This window comes from Prinia subflava, chromosome 25, assembly GCF_021018805.1.
Source record: "Prinia subflava isolate CZ2003 ecotype Zambia chromosome 25, Cam_Psub_1.2, whole genome shotgun sequence".
In the NCBI taxonomy this organism is placed as follows: Eukaryota; Metazoa; Chordata; class Aves; order Passeriformes; family Cisticolidae; genus Prinia; species Prinia subflava.
Genome location: NC_086271.1, coordinates 106,011 through 122,224, shown reverse-complemented (window position 1 = coordinate 122,224; position 16,214 = coordinate 106,011). Strand labels below are relative to the sequence as shown.

The following is a 16,214-nucleotide window of genomic DNA, read 5'->3' as shown; positions in this document are numbered from 1 at the left end:
CAGAAAAAAATGCCAAATAAGAACTACATTTTATTATCATAAATAATAGTATCTCCAGGACTATAGGGATGCCATATTACAGAGCCTTTCTTTCCAGAATGATACAACTTTATTAGTTCTTTCACCATTTTCTTTAAGGATACTTTTGTCAAACCTCTCTGGAATTAAAACTTTCCAGGTCCCGTGCTATATTGATAACACAACGCAAAAGCCTGAATAAATAGTTTTCTTTCTATTCCCCTGCCACCTTGCTAAAAATATATGTGATTGGGTGATAAAAGATGATCATATTTGCTGTTCCATAAAGAGAGAGTTTTATCTCTGTGCTACAGCAAGAGTGTCCACAACAGGCAAAAGGCACAATTTTAAACTAATTGTCTGAGTTCACAATGGAAAAAGTCTTCAACAGGGAGAAGTGAGATAACGTAATTTGAGAAAGATCAAGCTCATTTCTAAGGACAGAAGAGAGGCTGACTGAGACAGCACAGTTGGGTTTCTGTTTTATTTTAGGGCCTGACCTCTGTTTAAGTATTTGAGGCAACTGTAATGGTTCATGTTCAACACAGCAGAGAGCCAGGTGCTGCAACAGACAATAAATTGTTAATGTCACAAATGATCAATATATTTTTAATTTCAATATCTGTCTGTAAAATTCCCATTCCACAGTTATATGCATTGATGGGTGCACTAAGGAATTATGAAGAACAAGATAGGACTTCTCAGCTTTACAAAGTCCAGCTGCATGTCATTTTAAGATCCTTACATTGCTTACATTTATGTCCCTTACATTACTTGCATATGTCTTTATGTCAATAATAGGAAATTGAACCCCTAACGCTGTTCATACTGGTTTTATCCAAGAAAAGCTCTAACTGGGATTTCAGTTCAGAGACAGAGGAGAAAAGGGACTGCTGTATCAAAGCATAAAGCTGAGATGTTAAACTTTAGTGAAGTAGCATCTCAGTATCTTCTGTATGGTCAATTTTGAACAATCTCTGTGTCTCAAGCCTGACCACATCCCTCAGCCTCTTTCCTCCTCTCCTTCTGACCCCTCAGATACCTTTTTTTCTAAAGAGCTATGGAATATGCAGCATTAGGTATTCTTAGGAGAGCAGCACTGTCCCTGCATGTTATGTCTCTTGGTACTGCATGGAGAAGCACTGTGGGCAGCGGGAAGTCTTTGGCTTGAATTTTGTCATCCCTTGAAAAATACATGAAGGTGGCTACCAAGCCTCAGATATTGTTAATACTCTATTCTCACTAGAAACAGGCATTGCTGTGGTTACTGAATGCACTACATACAAATATTTATTAAAAAATAAACATATAAATACAAAGGACAAAATGAGTAAAAAATAAAACAGAGCATATATCCTATGGGAAAATCCTGCTGTGATAATATTTTTGACTCAGATGACTTGCATTTTGGAAAAAAAATGCACAATGAAACAAAAATAGCTCCTTAATAAGAATTTAATGAGTATTTTCATATAATAGTTTCACAATTAAAATAGATGTCAGTTACTAGGATGTCTATGCCTGCCTCACAGAGTTATTAGATGGAAAGGAGGGAAGCATGTTTTTAGGATCCTTTTAAGACAGCAGCAACTTTTCACTTGATGTTTAGCTATTAGGTATGGAAATTCCACAGCTGAAGAAAAGGTTTGCAAGAACAAGGTGGTAAAATTGAACAGATACAGACAAAAGAAAAAGAGAAAAAATTGCTGTCCAAAAAAAGTTTGAATGGAATTGCCTACTTCGATGTACTTTTAAAAGGGAACCCCTTTCAGAATCTGTATTTCCTGAAAATCAGGTTAATTTAAGGTATCTAATGATACTACCCCTCCTCCCAAACTGAGACATGCAGCATCAGCAGAGGTTTAAAGTTCGGATACATCTCTATGACATCATGCCTTCAATTTTGTGGGTTTTTATTTTGTGAACAGATGCCAGACAGAACAAAAAAACCCATAACCCTTTTGCCTACTGAGAAGAAACCTTTTTGCTGTCACTCAGCACAAAGGACAAGCAGAGAAGCCAGCAAACAGGGCAGGACAGAGCCTACAGGCAGGCCAAACTGAAAATTTGTGTTGTTCCTACGATGTGCCCAAATAAAAAAAGAATAAAATCATTATTGCTTCAACTTTGGAGATGCAAACTGTAATATATTGGAAACACTGACCAATTCATGAGCATTGCTTTTCTAATAACTGCAAGATGAAAAATCCAACCAACTCTCTATAAAATTATTAAGATCATTCCTTGCTGGAATAGCAGATGCCAAAGAAAAACAGTCAGAAAGGTTGACTTCCAGAAAGACTAGCAAAACGATATCATATTTAGAAGCTGGTCTCTGTTAAAAAGTTGGAAATAAAAGTATTGTTTTGAACAGAGTACAACTTTTCCCAAGCTTTTGAAAGACATGACTGGCTTGTTACTGCAGCACAGCTATTATTTAGAGGCTTGCAAAGGTTGTTTTATCTAATAGTTTCTACGGACAAGTTCAGTGATGAACAGGAGCAGGTACAGAAGGGGCTCTGACGGAGGGATGCCGGGTTCGGTGTCTCGCAGGTCCGAGGGGTGGTAACATCCCCCGGGGCATGGGCTCAATGCTCATCTGTTTGCAAGACTGCCTGCCTGCAGACAGCAGAGATGTGTGTGGAGATTACTGCCAGACACTGATGAATTCCCAGTTCACACAGGGCCCTTGATTTTTCCTGACACAGCGAAGGGAGAGCTCTGCTGGCATGCTGGCCTCCCTCTCTGGTGATTCAGACTCACATATTCATACCGGTGGGCAAACCTCCCATGCTTCTGTTTTGAGTTTAGAGACCCATCAGACTGCTTTGAATTGGTGAATTTTTTCTTCCTGCAATTTAAACACGTTTGTTTGCTTTTCCCTGAAGGGAGGTTCAATGTGAAATAGAACATGTTCTTTTTCTAGCTAATCAGAAACATATTCCTGGTGGTGTTGAATGAAGAACATACCCGAAAGATGAGCAGGTACAAGAGGTCCTTTTGTGCACAGACACAGAGACGCAGTCTCAGCAGGCCTCCTCTGGGCTGGAGTCACATGGAGTGGAGATGAGCAAGAGGAGAGGGAATGAGACTTTGGACAACCCTCAGTTTATAATGCAGACTCTGAGTAGGAGAGCTATATAGGGTATTTACACTGGGGAGTTACCATTTCCTTGTCACCTCCTTCCTCCTTCTCCTCCCACTGAATTTGATTCTTTTCTTCTTTTCTCCACTTGTTATCTTCATTCATATGCTTGAAGTATTTCTCATTTGGTCCCATGTCCATCAGATGACCTTTAAAACACATGATGTGAGTTAAGAGCTGCATGGAAATCCCTGCATAGTCTGTCATAGCTTTCATACAGTTGCATGGCAGGTAGGTAGCATCTATTAATGTTTTAAACATGCTGAAAGCACTCTGCTGGCTTCATTGCATACAGAGCATTTTACTACATTTATCCTCTCTATTTCCAATGAGACATATGAACCCAGTGATTTTAACAACTTGTCTTAAAGGATCTTTTCTTAAGCACCGGAGTTCACTCACTCAGTGGGGCTGTTCCCCAGAGAGGCAGTAATCTTGAAAGAACTCTGATGGGGACAGTGCATGATAAATTTCTACAGCTGGACTGTAATATAAATTCAGGAAAGGAAAGTTAAATGCACTCCTGTCCTGTTTTTGTAGAGGTACCTCATCACAGAGCAAAGGGAAAATAACCTAAATTCTTCTTGGCTCCCATACGTGTGGGCTTTGAAGGCGATGCTTAGTTCCACATGCCCAGTGATCAAAAAGATGGCAAAACTTCAGAGAAGCAAAAAATGGCTGGGAAGAGCAATACCCAGAGGAAAATGAAGGTGATAACATATAAACTGCTAAAAGAATGAGAAATATTTAAACACAAAGAGTGAGACGGGTATATTAATATAATATGCGATATAGAATCAACAGGAAAAGATCAGACAACAGGTTGGTATAAAGGAAAACTTCATTAGACTGAGTTCTGTTTGTTGTTTAATAAATAAAAGGGCAAATGCACTAGTGGAAACTCTGGGAGATTTAAAATGAGACGAGGAAAAGCACCATCAGCATGCAGAAGGGAAGATTCTTCCACTGCTGGGAGGTGGAATGAACCATTCATTAGAATGTTCATTTGTGATATTTTAATTGGCAAAATGACAGCAAAAAGCACTGGAAGGTGGAGGCTGATGCTTTATTTTTATCAAAAAGGAAAAGGAGTTAGACCAATTAGCTAGGAAAAGACAGTGGGGACCTCCCTGATACAAATGCTAATGAGTTCTGTCTATGACAACTCAATGAAATATCTTCTGTCACTGTGTTACTCAGAGGAAAATATTTATAATTATAATTTTATTACTATCCTTTAAAATTTTTGATTTTATAAGCCTTAGTATGCTAGAACTTTCTTCACAAACTATTGACAAAGGAGCATAATTTTCTGAGAATCCAAGAACAATTTATGTTGGAAAGAATCTCTGGAGGCCATCTAGTACAAGTCCCTGCTAAAAGCAGATCCTTCTTTGAAGCTAGAGCAGGTTGCTTAGGATAATATACAGCCAAATCTAGAATATTTCCAAGGATGAAAATTTTAATATTTCTTTGAGTGTCTTGTTCCAGTGTTTGATCTTCTTTGCTGTGAATTTATTTTTTTGGAATCAAAACAGATTTTCCCTTGCTATCTCTATTCTCTTGTACCATTAAATTGTCCTTAAAATGACACAATAACTATAAGATATACAAAATGAAGCTTACAATACAATAAGGACAGATTAGGGCACATTTTAAGATTAGCAAGTTTTTACAAGAATTTGAATTCCTCAGAAATCTTTCAGTCATTCTAGAAACATTTTTCTAGAATGGAAACTACTTTCTGTCTGCTGTAGATCTGTAATCATCTGTGACAAGTTTCTTTTAATGGCTTTCTCCAACACCAAGCTCATAGCAGTAAATTAAAGCCCCAAGTAACAGAGCACTAAACAGATCTTTGAACAACACTGATTTAGTAAAGCATGCCTAAACATTATTTGAAAATAAATGTCGAAAAAAAATGGTGAATTTAACATTACTGTGAGGGCAGAACCGTGTGGCATGGTGACATAGAGGTAGCAAACCTCATCCATTTGTAAGTTAAACTGATTTATTAAAAATATAATGAGACTGAAAGCGAGTACTAAACAGTGGTCATGATTATGAAATTTCCTATTGAGACAAGTCCTATTTCTTGGCAGGCTAGTCTTGGTTAAATTGGTCTGTGGACAACCTAAACAACAAGAAGCACCCAGACAAATGTCAATATTTGAAATAAAGGAACAACAGGCATTTTGGATAGCAAGCACATTTTCTTTGGATCACCCACCTTTTCAGCTTCATGTTGTTGAAATTTCAACAATGTATATTTTAAGAGAATATGTACATGTCAGACTAGGAGCACAGATCTGTCAGAAGGATCATCGAGCAGTTAGGTGTAAGTTGTGAGTCTTTTCTACAGCCTAAAAACAGAGGCATCCAAAACCAGACTTTTCCTTTTTCTTTCTTTTTTTTCTTCCTTTTTTTTCTTTTTTTTTGTTAACAAACACTTCTTTTGAGGTTGTTCTACCAAGTTTGTATCGAAACAGTGTTTTTGTTCTTTCTAAACTATCTCATGACATTTCTATGTGAACTATAATACAAAAGGTTTTGAACACACTGATGTAGCCTTACTCTGGTAAGAAGACATCAAATTCTACATTTGCCTCCATCAAATTCTACATTGCCACATCTGCCTGTGTCTCAGAACTTTTCAGGGGCATCATTCATATGTTACTGATAATTTTCTCCACTTTAGTTTGCAGGGGAACAGCCCAAGGAGCTCAGGCAGATAAGTGTCTCAGGGAGGTTTACAGGGGTTCTTACAGGGAAGAGACATGGGACATATGTAGGGAGATGGTATTGAAAAAGTCTTTGTCAGTTTAATAAGGAATAAAGGAGCATTCATGCTCATCACTCACTGACTTTCTCCCCATTCAGTGACTGAGTTCAGATTCTGCCTGTATCAGTCTGGGGATTTAATACATCTGTCACTCTCTAATGATTGCATGTAGTCAAACACAGATATTGTGCTATATAGAATTCACCATAAAATTTAATGCAGGCTATTATTATCATCATATCTGTCAGCTTGAACACCTGCTGCCTGGGGAAGCAACTGCCAGTTCTGACATCTGAATGCAATCTGGAAAATTATAACCACGCATCACTCAAAACATCCTTTTCAAAGACACAGTCCAAGCATCATAATTTCCTTGGTTGGTTGCCTGTTAGTATCATTTGTACCAAGATCTTGGAGATAAGTAGAAAAAGTTTCCAGATGTACAGCCATATATCGTAAGTCTCAGATCACAAGAAAAACCATTACGACTAAGGGGGTGTGGGAGGAAATTAATTTTTTTAAAGCTATGAAATAAAGGTAGGAAAAACAAAGTCTTACTTCATAAGGAGTTTGTCCATGTGATGGGTAGAACAAAGCAGAGAATTATCTTGATTGTCTTTGTATTAAGCATCCAGTTAAAATTTTGAATGAAAATTCACAAAAGCAATTTTGCATTATTTTCTCAGGTTTGTGTGGAGGAAAAAAGAAGAAAATTTTCATTTAAAAAATCAACAAATTCTATATTTGTAAAAAAGTTTTCTTTCTCTTTAAGGACACATGGACAACACACTGCTATTAATAGACCTTCGGATCAGTACCTAAATAACTACAATTAAGTGATGTAATCCATCTTGAGAGTAAAAGTGAGCCTCATGGGTTTACTTGGGAGAGTAACAAGAAAGGATTTAGCACCCATTTTAAATGTGGGTGCTTCTCCATCATGTGACATGGCAACAGAGGTAAATAACTTTCTCTTTCAATGCAACAGAGCAGTATTTGGCCTGTGAATTTTCCTACTCTGTCTAAAACAACAGGCCTGTGTCCTAAAGCCACCCCTGTGTTTCTGTTAATGTAAATAATAGAGACAGCATTGTACAGACAAGAGCTTTAGAGGGTTAAAGGCTTTGAACAACAAGGAAGAACTTTCTTATTTGTAGTCATAAAAGTAAAAAGCTCATGTTCTTAATCCTGCTTTGGTCAAGACTTTAAAATATTTTCATGCTGGTTTCAAGGCTTCATTACTACAAGTTGTTACAGTTCTGCCCAACTTGTTAAATACAGGCTTAACTGTGGCTGCTAAAATATTTATAAAATCTCACCTCAAGCAAAATGAACTTGCATGGATGAAGAGCAGCAGGAAAGCTATTAGTGATTCAAATTACAGGTCTCCAGTCCCGAAGTCACTGCTGAATAAACAACCTGGTGAACATCACAGCTATACAGGCTGCTGAAAATCCTCTTTTCACGAGCATCTACAGCACAGCAATCTACTAAATGAGGAGTTTGCTTCTCTCCCTTCACCTCTTGATTATGTAAACATTCAAATAAGTCTGGAGCTCCTAAGCTTTGGTACTACTGGTCACCACGACCATAAAAGACAAGGATGAACTGAAGAAAAAGATGGAGAAATGAAGGTTTGTTTACAGCATCCCTGGTATGGATCTGAGTACTCCAATTACACTGGCATTGAATTAAATTACCTTAAGTGAATTGAATCAGCTAAGAAGAAATTCAGCACCCTACCTTGGGTGACTAGTCTAGAGTCTTCTGCTTCCTGGGCAAACAACATTGATATAATTCTTCTGAAATGAATGGCCTCAATTATTTGGGGTGGCTGCTGGCCCAGTGATTCAGCTGGATTTCATCTGAAATGTCTGTGAAAATGAAGTTTTCAAAAAGCATTTATTTTAAGATAGACATCATTATGTCACCTAGTAAAACTAAAAAATAGCACCCACACAACTCTGCAAGAAATAACAATGAGATCTTCCTTTCAGGCCATCTCATTGTAAGAAAAACTTCCTGCCAGGGAAGGCAGGAAATATTTGACCAGAAAGACATATCTTATGCTGAAGTCTGGGAGCCTCTTTCCAAGAGGAATTAATTCCACCACTCAAACCTTTCATGTACTCAAGAGTGAATATGTAAGCTAAATCATCAGGAGTGAGCAAAGGCAATTTAACATGTACTGTAATAAGTAATAATCACCAACCACCATGAAAAATTAAATTCAGAAGGTTTTCATTTGATCTATAATGTTTCCCAGCTGCCCAATACATTGAAATCTCTCCAGCATTTCATGGAAGAATGTTTTCTCTTGTCCATATTGAATAAAGTTCTCAACAGTTAAAAAAAATCTCTTTCTGAAAATATTCTGCCTGAAGCATTTTTAAAGTTTTCTTACACAAGTCATGGATTTCACTGGAGAGCCCACAGCAATAATTTTTCACTCCCTTAACCTAGAGAATTTAAAATGTTTTATTTTTTACTGAGACTAGGGGAACACTGTTTCAGCAAATTGATTTCATTATATTTTTCAACCATTGCAAAAAAATTATTAAAAATCCAGGACAGGTTAAATGTTCATTCTCAGATAGATGAGAAACAAGATAATAAAATACCTCAGACTAAACATTTACACATTGTCTGCTTGGGCTGGAGTGTAGGGACATTTGAGTTCTTTTGGATTTCTGGTGGAGTCTTAAGCTACAGCAAAGCATTTGGCTGAACTGCCAATGGCACCAGCTTACCCAAGAGGCTGCAGGCACCCTTCCATCATTTCAAGATTCAGGTTGTCTGAACAAACATAAAAAATGGGGAAAAGAAGCTGAAGTATGTCAATGCAGCAGAGAATGAAGCTGGCCTTTGTGAGAGCTGGATGTCAATACAGCATAATTCCCATCACATCTATTACTCAGCCTGTGCAACAAGCATTTTCTGTGAAATGTGTGTTCATCTGCTGAACAATTCCACCTGAAACATTTGGATTAGGAGGTTCTAATGGCTATCAGAAACGCTGAACTGGTTTCTCACAGTTTAGCTGGACTAACAGCAAAACAATTTTAACAGCAGGGATTATTTATCTGAATTCCAGTCTACAAACTAAGTCAGGTTTTTTTCATGAGAAGTAAACAACATTAGGGACTTAAAAAGACATAAAGCTCATTGCTACTGGAATTTAGTTCCAGACTTCCTGGTAAAATATGCAAAAATTCCCATTCTGTTGTTCTAATGACAGTGGACACAAACAAAGCTAAAATTCTTTTTTCTGTCTGCGGCCTGGATGTGGGAAAATTCTATTCTGCATTAGCAGTAGAGCTGTTCCCCTCTTTACCCTCCATCCCCTGGCCAGGTCTTGAGCTCTTCCTCCAGCTTTCAGAGACAATGCCAGCCCAGGAGACAGGAGAAGGAGAGAAATTTACTGTAAGAATTGGTGATATCCCCCTATAATGGGGTGCCTACCAGGATCCTTGCCAAAAAAGAGGCATGTGGGAACAGGACGTTGCTGGGAAGCAGATCTCCCTGGGGCTGTGCCTTCACTGGGGCTTAGATCCCTGAGCAGTTCAGGGAAAAATGCTTGGGATACTGGTCTTCTTCTAATGCTGAACAGACCTAGGCTGAGATGGGTGTACAGCCCTGGGGTGTCTTACCTCAGCATGAAGTCAAACTTTGCTTTTCATGTCATCATTTAGCTGCCATTCCCAGCTTCCCTCACCAGTGTGGGATGTTTACTGTGTCCATTGGAACTGGCCAACAGGGCCTGTGAGTTGGGTGTTTGTACAGGGCTGGCTCCATGGGCCACTGCACCAGGGGCTGCTGTGTTACCTCAAAATGCAAAAAGTGAATGAACAAAATTGCCGGGAAAAGGCTACTAACACAACTGTGTCTACATTGTCCAAAGCCCAGCATTACCTTGCTGAGAGAAATTGAAACCAATGCACTTCCATGAGGCAGTTGAGCAAATGGGAGTTTTCACAGGCTGAATAGAGAGCTCTTGCTGTTGTTCAAGAGGAACTGCAGAGAAATCTCAAGTGGATATAAGAGAATATAGACAAGACAGAATTTACTGAGAGATACCTTAGCTCTGTATCTCTTTCAATAACACCTGCAAATTAAACTATGGGTGGTTGGACACCTCATTTTCCTTTTAGGATCCTGAGAGACAATATAAAAAGCCATCAAAATACTGTGTGCCCTGGTGTCAATGAGTGTCACATCCCTCTGTGGGCAAGGTGTGATGGAGTAAAAGTGCTGATGGACACAGAGTGCTCCTTGACTTAAATTCAATGGATCCTCCCCACATCTATTTCTCCTCCTGGGTGGCTGCTTACTTTGACTAGAATACCTCTCGCTAGTAAAAATAATTATAATTTCCTATTAGTAGGTGTAGTGTGAAACAAAATTCCAATGTTTCACATTCTGGTCAAACATTTCAATTGCTTTTATCACACAATCAACGTGCTTGGCAACAAGCTGAATGTAGACTCCAAAGAACATTCAGCTACTAACCCTCCCCTGAAATTCTTATTTTTAGTGTGAGTTTTAAATACAGTATGTACTGACCAAATTCCTGTTTTGTATTCTTACATTCCCTCTGAATTTTCTCTTGCATATATTATTACTCCTTCTGTCCTCTCCTAACCTATTTTGAAATGTTATTGTTTGCCATTTTATAGCTGCTTTGTTTCACCTCAAAACTGGATGCATTTCAATCGTGGTCACTTATCTAGTTTATCAGCCTCTGAAGGACTATGGGAAAAAAGTGTTAAAAGGAATAAAAATCACTATTTTTATTTTGGGTGAATAGAACTTTCACCATAAAGACATGCCATAAAGAAGACTGGGAGAATTAAGTTTAATGAAGCCTATTCACCATTTCTACCCACACTGAAAAGAATAGAAACATTCATTTTCTGAGAATGTGAGAATGTTTGCTGTCTCTGTACATTAGGCCCAGGAGATGCATGGCTGCAGCTAAGAAACTTGCTGGTTACTAAGAAATAACTTGAGTCTTGAAGACTTGACGTGCCTGATGAAAAAGCCATTAGATTTTTGCTGTGACAGTTTGAGTCTTCAGCAACTTAAATATATGCTACACACAGCCCCTTAAAGAACAGTGTCAGAGGTTAAAACAGGGAAAATCAATCAAATTTTGTGCAGAAAAGCCAAGATTTGGCAAAAGATTCCACATTTCTCACATCCCTATGCTGCTAAAACATTCAGTCTGTGTTCTGCTTCCTGCAGCTTCCTTCAGATTGCAGTAAAGACCATTTTTAAAGGACTGACAGGGTAGGCCTGGAAGGAGTATCTGAAGAAAATTTAGATGCCAACAAGTTAGCAAATTGGTTGATAAATCCCAAACTGCCATTGGACAGCTGATCACCAGCAGTAGGAATAGCAATGGCCTTGGCTTCACCAACTAATTTAAACTCCTGTCTACTTTGGATCAAATTTTCTGTTCAGGATTAACCCATGACTTATTGATGTATCCTTTTCCATCCTATTCTGCTGATAATTTGTTGACTGCCCCTCTGGGGGCAGAGGACAGCTGCATCTCACCTCCATGGCCAGGGAATTTTCCAGCAGTGCATCTGCCAGCACTAGTGAATCTGGCAGCCACCATGTGAGTATTTGAGTAATCTGGAACTTGAACGTCACTAGCTAAACCTAGGGATGCACATGAGTTAGCTGGCCTGAATTTATCACTCATCAAAATCCTTATTAATCATTAGGTATGCCTGAACTAGCATGAATCCTGCCCTCCATTATGCATCATATATGGATACAACCCATTAGAAACAACTCTGGCAGTTCCCAGGTGATCAAATTATAAGGATCATCTCATTACAAACATATAGACTGTTTCAGCTTGTATCAGTGATTTTGTTGCTAACAGAATCTTCTTTGCCAACATCTTTTAACCCAAAACTTCAGAAAAAACGGACAAACTTTAATTCCTAGACTAAATTTTCCTTATAGTTGCCTGGTATCTTTTGAAAATACAACTAGTAGCTTAGTAAACAGTGGATTTGGGAGAGAGGATCAAGTTTTATAAGGCAATAAAGAAGTAACAGCAGTCCTAGTATGTTTTACAGGATGTAGCAGTGGGATTTAAAACAAGCCACATGTAAATGTGCAACTTAAATCTCTTTACTTTTGGAGATCTGATGCCTTTCTAGATATGTCTAAACTTTTTGGCCTGAAGAAAAGGGGAAGCTGCATGAGGCACCCAACATACTCCAAGATTTGCAGTTCCAGATGTAGGGCACCCAAACCTAGGGTGTGTGAGGACACTGATTTTTCTAGTCCAGTGTATCAGACTAGATTTTTCTAGAGTCTGGCAACATTATATTAATGAAAAAGCCTCAATGTTTTTCTTGTTAAAACTATATTACCTCACACTAAGCATTTCCTGAACAGGAAGGGAAATCTTTTGTTTAAGAATTGATTTGCCCATTCATGCCCCACCATTTCAATAAGAAGGTCGATAAGGTATTGGCTGTCACAATCTTGAGCTGCTGCTCCTCTGTATTGCTCTAATTTCATAGGCAGGAAAATTTGGTATTAAAAGAAGAGAGTCATGACAGTGTGAAAAGACATTTGTGGGGTCAGCATTATAACTTTGAGACAACTGTAAATAAGACCACTTTTTATATACACACTGATGCCAAGGCATGATGCCTTTGTCTGGACATATCTAGAACTTAATTCAGCCTTCTTTCAAATCAAGAAACTGACAAAATGTGGGAATTTTGCAAAGAAATGGGACTCACATAGAAGTTGTCTATGAATCTGTCTTCCATCTCAAAAATTTGAGGTTTGTGAATTTGTTTTCACTAAGTTTCAAAAAGAGGTAGGTAATGGAGTTACTTCAATTGGTGTCAAACACTGCTAGGTAAAAGACAGAGTCTGAGAAAATGTGGGCAGAACCCTGACCTTATAAATACGATTTAATTTCAGCAACCTTGCTAAGAGTACACATGTTCACTGGTAATATATACGCAGCCCCAGACTGGTCACAGCAATGCTGTCTCCTTCCAAGGGAAATATCAAAGATAACATGGGCAGAGCTGAGGTTATTGTGGAGAATTTTACGATATAAAGAATGAAAATTCATAGAAATGCTGTTCATGAAATATTAATGCTTATAGTAATTATGACAACCTCATTAAGAGAGTAGTTCACAGATTTAAGGTCAATGTGTAAATGTGGTCCAGGTTACTTTTCTCCTGCTGATCTCCCTCTTTTATTGTCACTCTGCTTCTTCTTTTGGATTGTTAAGGACATTGTAGTTTTGGAACAGAGAAACAAAGATGCAGTTGAGGGACACCAGCCTCTGGCAAAACACCTCTGGAATTTTATCTGATTTTTACTGCTCCTCTTGTAGGTTTTAATACAGGTGAGGGTTTGGTACTATTTTAATACCACAATTTTTTTTTCAATTTTACAGGCATCTTCAGGGATAAGACAAAGCCCCAAACACTCCCATACCTGTCTTCATGAAAAAGAAACACACTTGTGCAAGGAGAATAATAACATTTATTCCTAGATGTCTGGAAAGTTAAAAGCCCATTCCCAGGACTGTTTGATGGAGTTGGTGGCACTCTCCACATTAGGAGAGGTCATAGGAACAAGCAAGGCTGGAAAAAGCCCCTAAGACCATCGAGTTCAACCAAGGTGCTTCCTTTCTTCCTTAGGTGATACCACACTTTAGAGAAGCAAAACATTTCAAACTGGATGGGGAAACAAAGTATCAATTACACTTTCCTCCTGTCTCTCAGACACCCATAAACTGCATTCATGTTCCCAAGGCGTCTGGCTTTATGGGTAGACATATATTTTAAAAGAATTGACCTTAGTGATTTTAAGTGCTTCCAAACATTTCCAAGAAAGTGAACAACAGTGGTTAGGTACAGCAGAGCAGTCTGCATTTGAGATTGGTCATCGGGTAAAACTCATTTATTTTCTGGACACTGTTAGAGGAACTGCCTCCAATCAGAACAAGGTCCTTAAACATTGTGTATATAGAGGAAATTTTCCTAGGGATTGTTGTTAGGAGTGGTGCAAATGATGAAGGTTAAGAAACACTGAGAAATTGGATTATCCTTTTATCCAGCAGCCAACCTGGTTTTGTAGATTTCTAAAATAACGTTCCACAGACTGCACCAGCGTAAGAGGTGTGTGAAAAACTGCTGCAGAAATTGAACCTGGCACATACCACTGCTTTTTGTGCTTGAAAGGTATTTGCAGGAAGGATGCCATCTTCCTGAATTCACCCATTACTTACTCAGCCTCGGTTTGTCATTTGTTTGCTCTGCTGTCTGTTGCAAGCGTACAACATTTTATTTCTTTGGATAGAGTTTCACAGTCATGGGACAAACCTAAAACTCAGGTTCTGGTTTCTGGATTAAACTTCTGAATTAATTTCCTGTGAATAATTTTATTTTCTTTACAGAATAAGTTCATTTACTAAAATATTCCTGGCAAGTGTGTCCCAAATGGAGTGAATGTTTTAAATTTTTTTTAGTGAAAATCAAATTACAATTTCCTTTAAAAATTCCAGAGACTTTTGGGAAAGCATTTTCTACTCTGACCAGTGGAACTTAAGCTTGCAGGTTGTGTCTGCCCTCCTATCTTGCTGATATGCTTAATAAACACTGGTAAGCCTGACATATTCCCTTGCTCTGAAGTCTTCTGAAAAAGGAAAATCTAAATTAGTCATACAAGGAGCTGAATTGTGTTTTTCTAATAATGGATATGAAAGATCCATGGGGATTCTTATTTAAAAATGGAAAGGCCATGGAGATTCCTATTTAAAAATGGAAGCACATGATGAAATTATATTTCATGCCCAAGGAGGTTATGGATTCTCTTTCTCTGGAGGTATTTAAAACTGGACCAGATGAGGTCACAAGCAACCTGAAACAACTTTAAAGTAGTCCCGCTCCACAGGTCCCTTCTAATCCCAAATTACATTTTCCATCTTATTTTTACACATGTTCATAAATCTGCTGCCTTCAAAAAGAAGAAAGAGACACTTGTATCAAACTAATACTTGAGGTTATTGAATTATTCAGACCTTTTCCATTTTGTGAGGAAATAACATTTCTTTTTCTTACTATGTTTGCGATAATTTATGTGGAAAAAAAATAATGTAGATGAATATATATTCTTGTGCATGCCCAAAGGAAGTGTGCATCAGATCACCTTTTCTGTCCACAACCCACAGAGCAGCTGTGCTCCATTGAGACAAGATGTACAAAAAAAAAAAAAAACAAACAAAAAAAAAACAAACAAACAAAAAAAAAAACAAACAAAAAAAAAAAAGGCAAGTTTTGACTTTGTCTTAGACAGTGTTTAGAATTACTGGCTATGGAATTCTTTCTGGGAGAGCAAACCAAGTTTTAAGATCACGTAGGTCAAAGGAATAAAAAAGACACAAAGGCACTTCTTCAGCAGGGTTTCTTCAAAATCAAACCAAACCAAAAGAAAGCAAAACAAAACTGTCTTTTTGCCTCCCATATATCAGTGATGACCATCTCAGCTATTCACAGGGGAAAACAAATACTGCTTACTAGTACTTCACATACTTCATAAGTATGTGGCATACATTTATAGTGAATCATAAACACTTTCTTCATCATTTTTGTAAAAGAGATTATGTTCTTTGATGTTATTAGCACCTTTGTCATAATATACTTACAATACACCTCTATTCTTATTCCTCAACACATTAAAAATAAACACACAAGCCAGGACTAATGAAAAATCCAATAGAGGTATAAATAAGAATACATTTTTCAGAACCTCCTTCCATTATTTATAGAAAATAATTCTTTATGCATCTGGTCAGACAAAGAGAATGTTGGTGGTCTTGGACTCCCCCCTCGCCTACCTCAAAGTACAAATAACAAGAGAAACTGATAAGCACCTATTCACAAAGAAATGGCTCAAACCCAAACAGAGTTGTGGCAGATGGCTTGCACATTTCAGGGGAAGCACAATGTGTGATTTCAATCTGGAAAGTTCTGCATGGGACTGGATGCATGCTGATGTGTACAAAGCGGAGAGGGGAAGGGATTCAGACAAAATCACTGTATCTCTGACTTCTCTGGTGGTTGGTAACGTGTGTGGTATCCAGTAAAACATCAGCACCCATTCCAGGCTACAAAGCTTTCTGGTGCCCTCAAGCAGTGCTTTGTAAACCCTGGGAAGGTTTCCTCATACATCTGCTCATGGTTGTCACAAGAATCAGCTATTTTTGTCATA

General features: G+C 38.1%; 1 long non-coding RNA gene across 3 annotated transcripts in view; it reads right to left on the bottom strand.

Moving 5' to 3' along the window:
* Positions 1-274: 274 nt before the first annotated feature.
* Positions 275-16,214, bottom strand: part of LOC134561935 (uncharacterized) — a 119,540-nt gene continuing 103,600 nt past the window's right edge. The window contains exons 3-6 of one of the 3 annotated variants that reach the window (XR_010083028.1): positions 7,689-7,819; positions 7,265-7,351; positions 2,989-3,312; positions 275-2,869 (exon numbers count right to left, since the gene is read on the bottom strand). This is a non-coding gene — a long non-coding RNA (uncharacterized LOC134561935). Of the gene's footprint in view, positions 3,313-7,264; positions 7,352-7,688; positions 7,820-16,214 lie in introns of all 3 variants that reach the window. The other 2 variants (XR_010083027.1, XR_010083026.1) reach the window with 2 other exon arrangements.